This window comes from Leptonychotes weddellii, unplaced genomic scaffold, assembly GCF_054177405.1.
Source record: "Leptonychotes weddellii isolate Sample4059 unplaced genomic scaffold, ASM5417740v2 HiC_scaffold_1614, whole genome shotgun sequence".
Taxonomy (NCBI): Eukaryota; Metazoa; Chordata; class Mammalia; order Carnivora; family Phocidae; genus Leptonychotes; species Leptonychotes weddellii.
The window spans coordinates 1,424-14,150 of NW_027743787.1; the positions used below are offsets into that span (position 1 = coordinate 1,424).

General features: G+C 37.6%; 1 long non-coding RNA gene across 1 annotated transcript; it reads left to right on the top strand.

Annotated features, from left to right (window-relative positions):
* Positions 1-3,329: 3,329 nt before the first annotated feature.
* On the top strand, positions 3,330-5,104 carry LOC145718465 (uncharacterized). Its single transcript, XR_014141828.1, has 2 exons — positions 3,330-4,361; positions 4,501-5,104. It is a non-coding gene; the product is annotated as an uncharacterized LOC145718465 (long non-coding RNA).
* Positions 5,105-12,727: the final 7,623 nt, after the last annotated feature.

A 12,727-nucleotide genomic window follows, 5' to 3' on the forward strand; every position in this document is an offset into this window, starting at 1 on the left:
ATCCATTTGTAAATCTGTGGCAGAAGTCATAGTCTCTGAGTCTTTCCTATTTTGGGGGTTCCTCCTCCCATAGTCATTCTGTTGAGGGTGGGTGAGGGAATGTATAGAGTTGAAATTATTGACCACAACGCAAGCAAGATGCACCTGTTTTCTAGGGACCTTAGGGTTCCTGGCTTCTTATTTTCCCAGGTTGTCTTCTGGGGGAGGGGCCTGCTGCCTGTTACTCAGGCAACCCTGTTTGGGCAGAGTTGTCCTGCCCCCTTTGGCGGGGGATGGGCTCTGTGGAAACTGGTTTTTGGGGGCTTTTGTTCTCTGGCGGCTTTCCCTGGTGGCTTTCCGCGTCTCTTCTGAGAGAGGAGAAGAGACCATTTGCAGCTCTCTGCCTCAGAGCAGAGATCGCAGTCTGTTCTTCAGTGAGCTCTCCAGGCCACAGTATGTCCATTTCTGTCTGTGCTGCTATAAACTGCAGCGTCCTGGGCTGTGCGCCCCTCAGCAGCGCTCCCAGCCCTCGCCTCCAGGTCGGGGCAGCTCTCTGCCCTTTGTGCTTCTAAAACCGCCAGCTGCCCCCAGTTCGCATGTGCAGCCCCTCTGCTCTGGGTTTCCATCTGAGGGGCTGCCCTAAAGTCCTTTCCCCGCCGCTACCGGTCTGCGAGTCTGTGTCCGGTCCCCAGCGTGGGAGGCTATCACTCACTGGTGATGTAGGATCTCCATGGCCAGGCTTCTTCCTGCTGCCATTTATCCTCCGATATCTGCCCAGAGTCACGGCTCCCCGCTTCGTACCTCGAAACCAACTGCCTGCAGTATTCTGTTTGTAGAGATCCAGATCTATCTTCTTACATCTCAGGCTGATTTCATGGGTGTTCAGAGTGGTCTGGTAGATATCCAGCTCAATTCCAGGGACCAGTTGGAATAGGGTCCCCTACTCCTCCGCCATCTTTCCCCCCCTCCCTATACAGAGTTTTATTCAGGGTCACTTGCTGACAGGGTATTGGGCCAGCAGGTGGATGGAGGATCCAGGGTACTACACCCCCATTCTCCACCCAGCTTGGACCTCAACCCACAGCTTTTGTAGTGCAAGAGCTATGGTGGTGTGGTCACAGGGTAATCTAAAGTGACGCCATTTGTGTACTAGAGGATCTGTACTTGTTACGTAAAGTGGTGCCACCTGTGTGCCAGAGCAGGCTGTCTACTAGTTATCTAAAGTGGCACCATCTCTGCACCAGAGGGGAGAACAAGATGCAGGGCCAAAGATGAAGCAAGTGTTGTCAGCAATCCTATACTCACATATACACCACCAAAACTAATCATTGGAAGTATTTTAAAAATGAATGTAGGATATTATTTACAGCATTCTTTTCATTTTTGCAGTTTGCTTTGATGGGTTACAGTGTATGTGGGTTTTTTATTTGTTTTTATTTGTTTATTAAAGATTTATTTATTTGACAGAGACACAGTGAGAGAGGGAACACAAGAAGGGGGAGTGGGAGGGGGAGAAGCAGGCTTCCCACTGAGCAGGGAGCCCGATGTAGGGCTCGATCACAGGATCCTGGGATCATGACCCAAGCTGAAGGCAGACACTTAATGACTTAGCCACCGAGGTGCCCCTGGTATATATGGGTTTTTTAATCCATTTTTAAAAATGAGAGATGATAGGGGTGCCTGGCTGGCTCAGTCAGTGGAGCCTGTGATTCTTGATCTCAGGGTTGTGAGTTTCAGCCCCACATTTGGTGTAGAGATTACTTAAAAATAAAATCTAGAAATAGATAGAGATATTACACATATACTGTGAATTTTACCCATTTAAAATATACAGTCCAGTGTGTTTCAGTATATTCACCAAGTTGTATCTTCATCACAACTAATTCAAGAACATTTTTATAACTCTAAAAAGAAACTACATCAGCAGTCACTCTCTTGTCTTAGGTGACCACTAGCCTTAATTCTCTCTCCATGGATTTGTCTTTTCTGGATGTTTAATGTAAATGGAATCATACAGTGTGTGGCCTTTTATGTGTGTTGTCTTTTAGGTAGCATGTTTTCAAGGCCCATTCCTGTTGTAATATATCAGTCTCCATTCCTTTTTATTGCTGAATAATCTTCTATTGTATGAATATACCACATTTTGATTATCCATTCATCAGGTGATGAACATTTGGATTGTGTTTACTTTTTTGGATAGTGCTGTGAACATTCATGTACAAGTTTTTGTTTGGACACTTGTTTTTATAGGTAGTGATGATTGGAATTGCTAGTTTTGTATGGTAGCTCTATGTTTAACTACTAGATTATTTCCCAAAGTGGTTGCACCATTTTACTTTCCAGTGTATGAGGGTTCCAGTTTCTCCACAATCTTGCCATTATTATTATCTTTTTTATTTTAGCCATCCTTGTGGCTGTGAAGTATCTCATTATGGTTTTGATTTGCCCTTCCCTAATGACAAATTATGTTGAACTTATTTTTATGTGCTTATTGGCCATTTGCATATCTTCTTTGCAGAAATGTCTATTCAGATCTTATGCCCATTTTTAAACTGGCTTATTTTTCTGTTTGTTGCATTGTAAGAGTTCTTTATATATTCTGGATATAATTCCCTTATCAGATATGTGATTTGCAAATATTTTTTCCTATTTCATGGATTTTCTTTTCACTTTCTTGATGGTATCCTATGACACAAAAGTTTTTAATTTTGATGAAGTCCAATTTATTTTTTTTTGGTTGCTTGTACTTTTGGTGTCATATTACAGAACCATTATGTAATCCAAGATTACCAAGATTAATGCTTATTTTTTCTTTTAAGGGATATAGTTTTAACTCATATTTTTTTAGGTCTTTGATCCATACTGAGTTAATTTTTTAATATAATGTGAGGTAGGGATACAACTTTATTGTTTTGCATGTAGACATCCAGTTGTCCTGTCACCAGTTGTTGAAATACAGTTCTTTCCCCCCATTGAATGATCTTAGTGCACTTGTCCAAAATTGATTGCTTGTAAATATAAGGGTTTATTTCTGGATTATTCTGTTCCATTGATCTATATTTCTAGCCTATGCCAATACCATGATGTTTTAATCACTGTAGCTTTGTAGTAAGTTTCAAAATCAGGAAGTGTGAGTCCTCCAACTTTTCAAGATTATTTTGGCTCTTTTGGGACCCTTGCATTTCTATATGAGTTTTAGGATCAACTCTTCAATTTATTTATTTATTTTTTAAGATTTTATTTATTTGACAGAGAGAGAGCACAAGCAGGGGGAGTGGCAGGCAGAGGGAGAGGGAGAAGCAGGCTCCCCACTGAGCAGGGAGCCCGATGCGGGGCTCAATCTCAGGACCCTGGGATCCTGACCTGAGCCGAAGGCAGAAGCTTAACTGACTGAGCCACCCAGGTGCCTGCCCCTCAACTTTTCAATTAAAAAAAAAAAAGGACAGCTGGGATTTTGATAGAGATTTCATTAAATCTGTGAACCAGTTTGAGAAATGTTGCTAAACTTAACACTCTTAAATCTTCGAATTCGTGAACATGAGATGTGTTTCAATTTGTTTTCTTTAATTTCTCTCAACAGAGTTTTTTGTATGGGTTTTCAATATATGTCTTGTATTTCTTTACATTTATTCCTAAATATTTTATTCTTTTTGATGCTGTTGTAATTGAGATTTTTAAAAAAGATTTAGGGGGGGGCAGAGGGAGAGGGAGAGAGAGAATCTCCAAGCAGACTTCCTGCTGCACATGGAGCCTGACACAGAGCTTGAACCCAGGACCCTAAGCTCATGACATGAGCCGAAATCAAGAGTTGGTTGTTCAACTGACTGAGCCACCCAAGCGCCCCATAAGTGAAATTGTTTTAATTTCATTTTTAGGTTGTTCATTGCTAATGAAGAGAAATACAATTTATTTTTATATAAATATATTGCATATTTGTATATTGTATCACTAAACTCGTTCATTATTTCTAATGGTTTTTTTATGGATTTCTTAGAATTTTTTATATACAGGATCAAGTCATCTGTGAGTAGAAGCCGTTTACTTCTTCCTTTCCAATCAGGATGTCTTTTATTTATTTTTCTGGCCTAATAGCCTTGGCTAGAACTTCTAATACAATGTGGCATAGAAATTGCTGTGTCGCATTTTTATGAAATGTTGATGGGGTACAAACTCCTTTTATACCCATTGATATTGAAGGACGGTGGCTTCATGAAATTAGTATCGTGTATGTAGGACACTAATTGGCACTGTTATGATCATGTAACTTTTTTTTCTAGTTGAGGAACATTTTAACAGTGTCCTTGTTTTTTTTTCTTTTAGGTTTTCTCAAATAATGATGAAGGCCTTATTAACAAAAAGTTACCCAAAGAACTTCTCTTAAGGTAAATGTAGATAAACTTTAATGAACTCAGATTTGATTCAGTCATCAAGTTCCAAGACAATCTTCTTTCTCACTATGAGTCCATAGCATAGAAAAACAGACAGAATTAGCCTAACTGACTTTTTGTTTTTGTTTTATAGAATGCTGTTCAGCTTGTTGTTAAATTTTACTTGGTCTAATCCAGAATGTACTAAGTATGTACATAGCATTGGTCTGGATTCTTTTTGTAATGTGGTAAGTATTGTAATAATCTTCAGTAGGTGCCATTGTTTTGGTATCAGTAGATAATTCTCAATGTAGTCAATAACATGAGGAGAGATTATTGTTAAGGTTGTGAACTCCTGAAGTCCCAGACAGACATTTAGATGTTTTCTGATAAACAAGTTTTAAAATAAGTATGATTATATGTTCTTACTGAGCACTTAAAATGCTCAGTCCAAATATTGATGTATTTTTGTACATCTTATGAGAATTGTGTGCTAAGTGACAGTGAGTACTGTAAAACATAGTTTTTGTCCTGTATTTCTGGCATCACTGAATATACAGTAAATGGTGTTTTGCTTGTCATTTTACAAATAAAGCTATCAACCAACGTTTGTTGATCCCAAGGCACTGCAGTTTCCTTTAGTACTCTGCAATCATCGAAGAAATCTTATTTTAGTTTTGGATGTTCTATTTTAATTGTTTACAAGTAATTAATACGTGTATACGTGGTAATCTTTGAGTGGCATTTCCCAAAGTCTTCTCATATCACTGATGTTCCACAAAACAGAACAAGTTTTGTGATCAAATAAGTATGGGAAACACTGGGATAACAAAACCAATTTCTTTACTGCATGACTTCTCAGGGCCTTAATAGGCTAATACACATGATGATACTCCCAGACTGGTAGTCATGGCATTTCAAACTTACTGACCGTGGAACTCAGTAATATTCCATATTAATTCCATATTCTGTGGAAAAAATTTTGGGAAATGCTGACATAGAGTAAGTGATTGACCAGATGACTCCATTCCCTTAGCTTCTTTGTGGTAGTGATCACATTTGAGGGGCTTCAGAGGGTGTTCCATTAGTCATCAGGTGTTGTTTGATATTGTTGTCATAAAGTCATTTTACTCAGTTAATAAAAAAGAAAATTATGTCATGACAGGATCATACGAAAAATACAGCAATAATATTTTATTTCAATAAAACAAATACTTGTTTGGGTAAGAGAGAATATTCTTTGGCATTTTAGACCCTTATAAAGTTAAGAAAGTAGTAACAAGAAGGGAATGATATGTTTTTCGTATAAACCTGGGAGGTCTTGATCAAGCACAGCGAGCTGTTAGAACCAGCATGGCTGGGTTAGGATAGGCAGGCTGTTACTACACAAATGGAGGGGATGCCATCCACAACAGATGACAAAGTTCATGGTGTCCCCTGGAATTGTGCAGTGTTTCATTCTTGGTCTGAACTCTTTCTAGCACAGACATCAAGCTGTAATATGAACATGTCCTTCTTCCTCTGGAGAATCTACCAGCTTCAGGCCGATCCATTATTAGTCATTCAACACTGGGGTGTGATTAATCTCCACTCTTCCCATGACTACTACTGCTATCTGTGACTCAAAGCTGCTACCTTAATATTTTCCCCTTCGGTAGGGTTAGCTTTGACACTGTTCTCAGCCTTGGAATAGTTTCTATATGCTGACAAAGGGGGAGGGATTATATCACTTTCTGTGCTAGTGTGATTTCTGAACTGCTATTTTAGAAGTTTTAGTTCTTTTAAAGATCCATGATGGACCCAGCTCTTATGAATCCTGCAGTTACAGGTTTTGAATCATGCCACAAAGCTCATACAGAGATCCATTTTCAAAAAGAATTGCCATTTGAGACCAAATGTTCATAACATGTCTATTCATAGATTTGTATTCCCACTTCTGCTCTTATTTTGGAGTCTGTGAGGGGAATTTAAATTTTAAAGTACTGTCTCTACAGGTCTTCTCTGACTCGTGAGTCTCAAAATTAATTCTAACCAACCATGGTATTTTAATGTTTGTTGGTCTTTAAATCATTTCTGCCATTTTACTCTCAGACTTTACATTCTCAGTAATAGTAGATCTTTCCTTTCCTTTTGCTCCTTTCTGAGCAAAATTTTGAAGAAGGAGTTGAGCCAATTTACCCAAGTAGCCATCTTCATCATCCCTTATGGAGCTAAAGTCTTGATTATTTTGCTCATTTAAATGATGTCTTCATACTTTCAGTCTGTCCTAGGCTTACATTTTACTTCATATTGTAGACTTCTTTGTGACAGTGCAGACTTCCTATTCTTGTTAAATTCCTATTCATCCTCCATCTTACTTCATCAATAGAGGTGAATTCTTTGACTTTATGATAATCTTATTTACTTGCAGCCAGGACATCTTGTGTCTGCTGTTTTGTTTTGTTTTTTAAGATTTTTTTTTATTACTTGTCAGAGGGTGCACAAGCAGGGGGAGCGGCAGGCAGAGGGAGGAGCAGACTCCCCACCGAGGAAGGAGCCTGATATGGGACTTGATCCCAGGATCCTGGGATCATGACCTGAGCCGAAGGCAGCGGCTTAATCGACTGAGCCACCCAGGCGTCCCATGTCTGCCATTTTTCACTGCCATCTGTTACCACCCTGTTAAATTCTCTACTAGCTTCCATTACTGATCACATCGGGCAAAGTCTCAGCTTTGGCTTCCGCTTTGGAGCCATTAACAAGCACAACCTAGAATTATGTGTTTCTTTTCATCTTTTTACATCACTTTGAATCAATTCAGAAAAATCTGTGACGTGGTTTTTCATCTGATCATCTTATTGCTAGTTTTAAGACTACCCAATATTGTTCACAGATTCCTTCTATCACCCCATCTTTACTTTGTTACTTAATAAGTTTTTACAATTTTGCTTTTTCTACCCAGCTTTCATTCATAAATTGAGGGTACTCCAGTTCTTCCTCTCTACCCTTTAGGCTCACACAATTCAATAGCTTGTAATTTTACTCTTCCTGGGGAGTCAGTTATATAATGCTTATAACATTATAACAATGGGAATCTTCAATTTGTTGAAATCTATATATCTCTTAGTGAGTTGGGTTGTCCTTATATATTTTTTTAATTTTTTTTTTAAAGATTTTATTTATTCATTTGAGACACAGAGATACAGAGAGAGAGAAAGAGAGAGAGAGCATGAGCAGGGAGAGAGGCAGAGGGAGAGGGAGAAGCAGGCTCCCCACTGAGCAGGGAGCCCGATGCGGGGCTCGATCCCAGGATGCTGGGATCATGACCTGAGCTGAAGGCAGACACTTAACCATCTGAGCCACCCAGGCGCCCCGGGTTGTCCTTACATTTTGTCCTCATTGTTATTCTCTGTATTACTTTTGGAGCCAGTGTTGGTTGAGATTTCAGCTCTCCCCATTTACTGTTTGTGTGACCTTAAAGTGACTTAACACTCTGTGGGCCATAATTTCCTATATCTATAAAATGGAGATAATAATAGTTCTTACTGAATGGGGTTGTTGCTAGCTCTTAGAGGGCCTGGTATTTAATGAATGCTAAATAAATGTTAGCTTTTAATGTTAATTAATATCAATTTTAGATGCCTGAATTACTTATTAAATGCTATGTGACAATGTAGTCAGTTTTAATGCAAACAACTGATAAAAGCAAGCTGTCCTGATATGGATCTCAGCATATGCTACTGCTAATGATCTCAGTAAAAAACCTGGTTAATAAGTTAGTGTAAGCCAGTGCTTCATTTCATCACTCTGGACAAATTCAGTCTCAATGGAAATTGCACACTACCAAATGATATTAAACTGACAACTACTAGGGATTAGGCAGGTTAGTGGTAGTGGTATGACAATTGGTGATTAGTTCGTATTATAAAAACTATAGTTTCTTGCAAGGAACCCATTCCTCTTTTAAGAAAAGAAATCTTATGTGAATTGAGTATTGGCCTAAAGTTCAGACTGTAAATTTTAATATTAACTTTTTGACCTTAAGTTTTTATTTCTATTATGGTTGCTTTCAGATGTTGATGATGAAATGAAAACACATGTAAACTACCGCACATGAGATCGGAGGTGCTACATGCAGTAAATATTTTAAAACATTCAGAGAAGATAAAGCTCTTGTTAGTAATAAATAATAATGAAAGAAATCTCTTATTAGACACATTTTTAAAAACTGAAATCATTATTTAGGTCATTTTCTCTCCTTGTAAAATTTATGTGGGCACATGACAGAATTAAGTACTAGTAGTATTTGTTGGCTTGATGAAGGGAAGGTTTGATTACCCTCAACAGGAGAGCTGAGCCTAATAATTCTAAGCAAATGAAATCAGCTACACAATTACATATATTTGGCAGTTTCACTAGTTTGGTAAGGAAAATTGTAAAATGACTAGTGCAAAATTTTTCAAATTTTCCTTTTCTTAAAATCATAAACCAATTCCATGAGTGAAAATAATTGTAGTTTTTGTTGCAGTCGTTAAGTTATAGCCCAGTGCTTATGTATAATTGTGGGACCTTGGGGAGCAGTGCAGTGAAGGGCTCATTCCTGATTGGGGCAGCATTGAGTGGTGTTCTTGCCTGCTGGTTGGTTTCAGCATTCCGCGGGTTTTTTTCAAGGACTGTTGCATCCACCTCCTGCTGTCTGTGATGCTTTATGTATATTCCAAGGCAGCCTAACAGGTAAGATGCTCTTCTGGGGGTACATACTGCAAATTCAAGTTTAAGCAACTAAGCAGGTTTTTCTTTCTCGTTAAAGAATTTTTTCATTTGTTCATTTTTACTGCTTTTCACTTTGCATGAGGCAATACACGACTGAATTAATGTGTGTTGAAATCAGATGCAGAAGCTTAAAGGCCCTTCCTTTTCATTACCTCTGTATACTATTATGTACTGTTTTAGGGTTGGCATCTAAGTCCAAATCCTGGCAGAAGCAAATTTTCCTTTGTCTAGGTTGGGGTTATAGTTATACATTAAAAGTCTGTTGATGCCTTTGGATTTTTTTTTTTTTTTAACCTACATTGAGGTGGCATCAAACACCAGTAAAGCTCCACAGATAGGAATGATAGAACTAATACATTCTTTTCCAGAGCTTCATCCCTGGAAAGTTATGTTAGAGACCTGTTAAATTAAAAACTGTGAATTCAGAAGTTACAATAGAAAAAGACTGGTAAATTTGACCCTATGAATAGTAAAATACATCCAGGTATGTATACCATACTACAGATACAGAGAGCACAGTGGTAGCACAGTGGTGGGTATTTCACCAATTAGAATGCACATTATAAGCAGGGGCTACATTCTTCAATGCACAAATAAAAACTTCTTAAAAATTATTAGGTGATAAGGTGGATTATTATTAAAAGAGCTTGAAGAAAGTATGAACAAAGGAAGAAATACAAATGGCCAATTTGTATAGTACTCAATCAGGCCCATATTTAAATAGAAATCAAAATAGTGAGATATTACCTACCTGACTGGCAAAACCGAAAAGGTTGATAATACTAGGTTTTGGTAAGGAGATAGAAGGCAGACACTCTAAGATACTTTAGAGGTGGGAATATAAACTGCTAGGGTCATGCTGTGGGGCCACTGGGGGAAAATCTTCAAAATGCTAAATGTACATATTCACAAATTCCATTCCTTAGAATTTACTAATAGATATATTTGCAAGACACATATACAGGGATGTATATACCAGGGTGTATGGATGATTACTACAGCTTTTTTTTTTTTTTTTACTTAAATTGAATTATAGAATTGGATTACTCACAACTCTTGGTTAATCCTACATTTCATCACTGATCCATGCATTGCCTTTTCCCCCTCCCTACTTTTTCAAGAACTTTGTATTTATGATTCCTTTCTTTAAAAGTTTTTTTTATCTTAAGTATATTTGACTAAATGGTTACAGTGTTTACTTTTGCTTGTTTATCAACTTTGTAAAAAAAAAAGTATATCTTCTGAGACACGGTTTTCACTCAAAATTATGGTACTAAGGTGACCCATGTTGCTTTGCTTGGCTATTACTCATTTTACTGCTGTATAATATTCTATTATGTGAATGTGTCAAGATTCACTTATTGATTTTTTTTTTTAAGATTTTTATTTAAGAGAGAGCATGTGAGAGAGCACAAGTTGGGGAGAGGGGCAGGGAGAGAGGGAGAAACAGGCTCCCCACAGAGCAGGGAGCCCGATGTGGGGCTCAATCCCAGGATCATGACCTGAGCCGAAGGCAGATGCTTAACCAACTGAACCATCCAGGCACCCCTTATTGATTGTTCTTTGATAAATACTTGGGTTTCCAGTGTTTTGTTAATAAAAGCAGTGCTGCTGTGAATATCCTCATAGATGTCTCTTGGTACAAATATACAGAAGTTTCTCTAGGAGTGAGATTGCTGGGGGTCATAAGCTATACAAATAATCAACTTTATTTTAGTAATATTGTTTTTCCAAAGTGGTCTTATCAGTTTACCTTCATACAATGAATAAGAGCCTCTGTTGAGTCACTCTAACATTTAGTGTTGCTACATGTCTTAAGAGTAGAATAGCATTTCATTGTATTCTTTATTTGAATTTCCCTGAATTTTGGTAGTGTTGAGCATCTATTTATCATTACATGTATTTCCTTTTGTTTGAAATATATGTTTTGCCTTATTAGGTTGTTTCTTATTGATTTGCCATTGGGTTTTTTTCCCTCTTGTTCTTAATATACTGTATCTTCTGTATTTGTATTTTTTCTCCATCCAATTTGCCAAATAGTGCCTGAATTTAATAGTCTTTACAAGAGGGCATTTTGGGGTTTTAATGATCAAAACTCATATTTTATTCACTGTAATTATTACACTTTTCTATTTTGTTATTTCTTTATCTTATCTTTGTATTACTAATTCTGCCTCTCTCCTGCCTCAAACCTTTCCTATTACTTTTAGCATCAAGTCCATTTAAATTGTTATGACCTAAATTATTCTCCCAGAAATGTGTACTTATTAACTCTTACTCTGTCCCATCTCTCATTCTTTTCCAGTTTCCTTGTAAATTCTGGTGGTTCTGAATTAGCGCCAGTCCCTGAAAGTATCATCCTCTAATTTGTTCTCTCCAGGGCTCGTTCTGCTTCTTGAAAATGTCTGTCTTTTGCTTTACCCCTCTTTCACTTAGTTCAGCCTAAGGCTTTCCCCGAGTTTGAGGCTATGTTCTCTCCCTCTTGAGTGTGCTTATAGATTTCCTTTAAGCATTTTGTAACTTCTGGTGTTTGACCTGGATTTTATGTACCATAACACAGTAAACCTAGCTTTTAAAATAATTTATATATGTATTTGATACGTAACATTACGTTAGTTTCAGGTGTACAGTATAATGATTCAGTATTTGTGTATATTGCAAAACGAACATCACAACAGGTCTAGTTAACATCCATCACCATATATAGTTACGGAAATTTTTTTCTTGTGATAAGAACTTTTAAGATCTACTTGCTTAGCAACTTTCAAATATTCAGTGCAGTATTATTAGCTATAGTCACCGTGCTGTACATTACATCCCCATGACTTAACTGGAGTTTGTACCTTTTGACCTCACTCACTCATTTTGCCTATCCTTTTGCCCCCCACCCCTGGCAACCACAAATCTGTTCTCTGTATCTATGAGCTCAGTTTTTGTTTTGCATTTCACATATGAGTGAGATCGTACAGTATTCATCTTTCTCTGTGTGACTTATTTAATTTACCATAATGTCCTCTAAGTCCATACATGTTGTTGCAAATGGCAAGATTTTCCTTTTTTTATTGCTAAATAATACTGCATTTTATATATATACTCCACATTTTCTTTATCCATTCATTTATAAGCAACTTAGGTTTGCTTCCATATCTTGGCTATTGTAAGTAATGCTGCAGTAAACATGCGGGTGCATATATCTTTTCAAGTCATTTTCATTTTCTTCAGATAAATACCCAGAACTGGAATTGTTGGATCATATGGTAGCTCCATTTTTAATTTTTTGAGTAGCCTTCATACTGTTTTCCACAGTGGCTGCACCAATTTACATTCCCACAAACAATGTATAAGGGTTCCTTTTTCTCCACATCCTCACCAACACTTACCATTTTTTGTCTCTTTTTTAATTTTATTTTATTATGTTATGTTAGTCATCATACATTACATCATTAGTTTTTGATGTAGTGTTCCATGATTCATTGTTTGCGTATAACACCCAGTGCTCCATTCAATATGTGCCCTCCTTAATACCCATCACCAGGCTAACCCATCCCCCCACCCCCCTCCCCTCTAAAACCCTCAGTTTGTTTCTCAGAGTCCATAGTCTCTCATGGTTCGTCTCCCCCTCTGATATC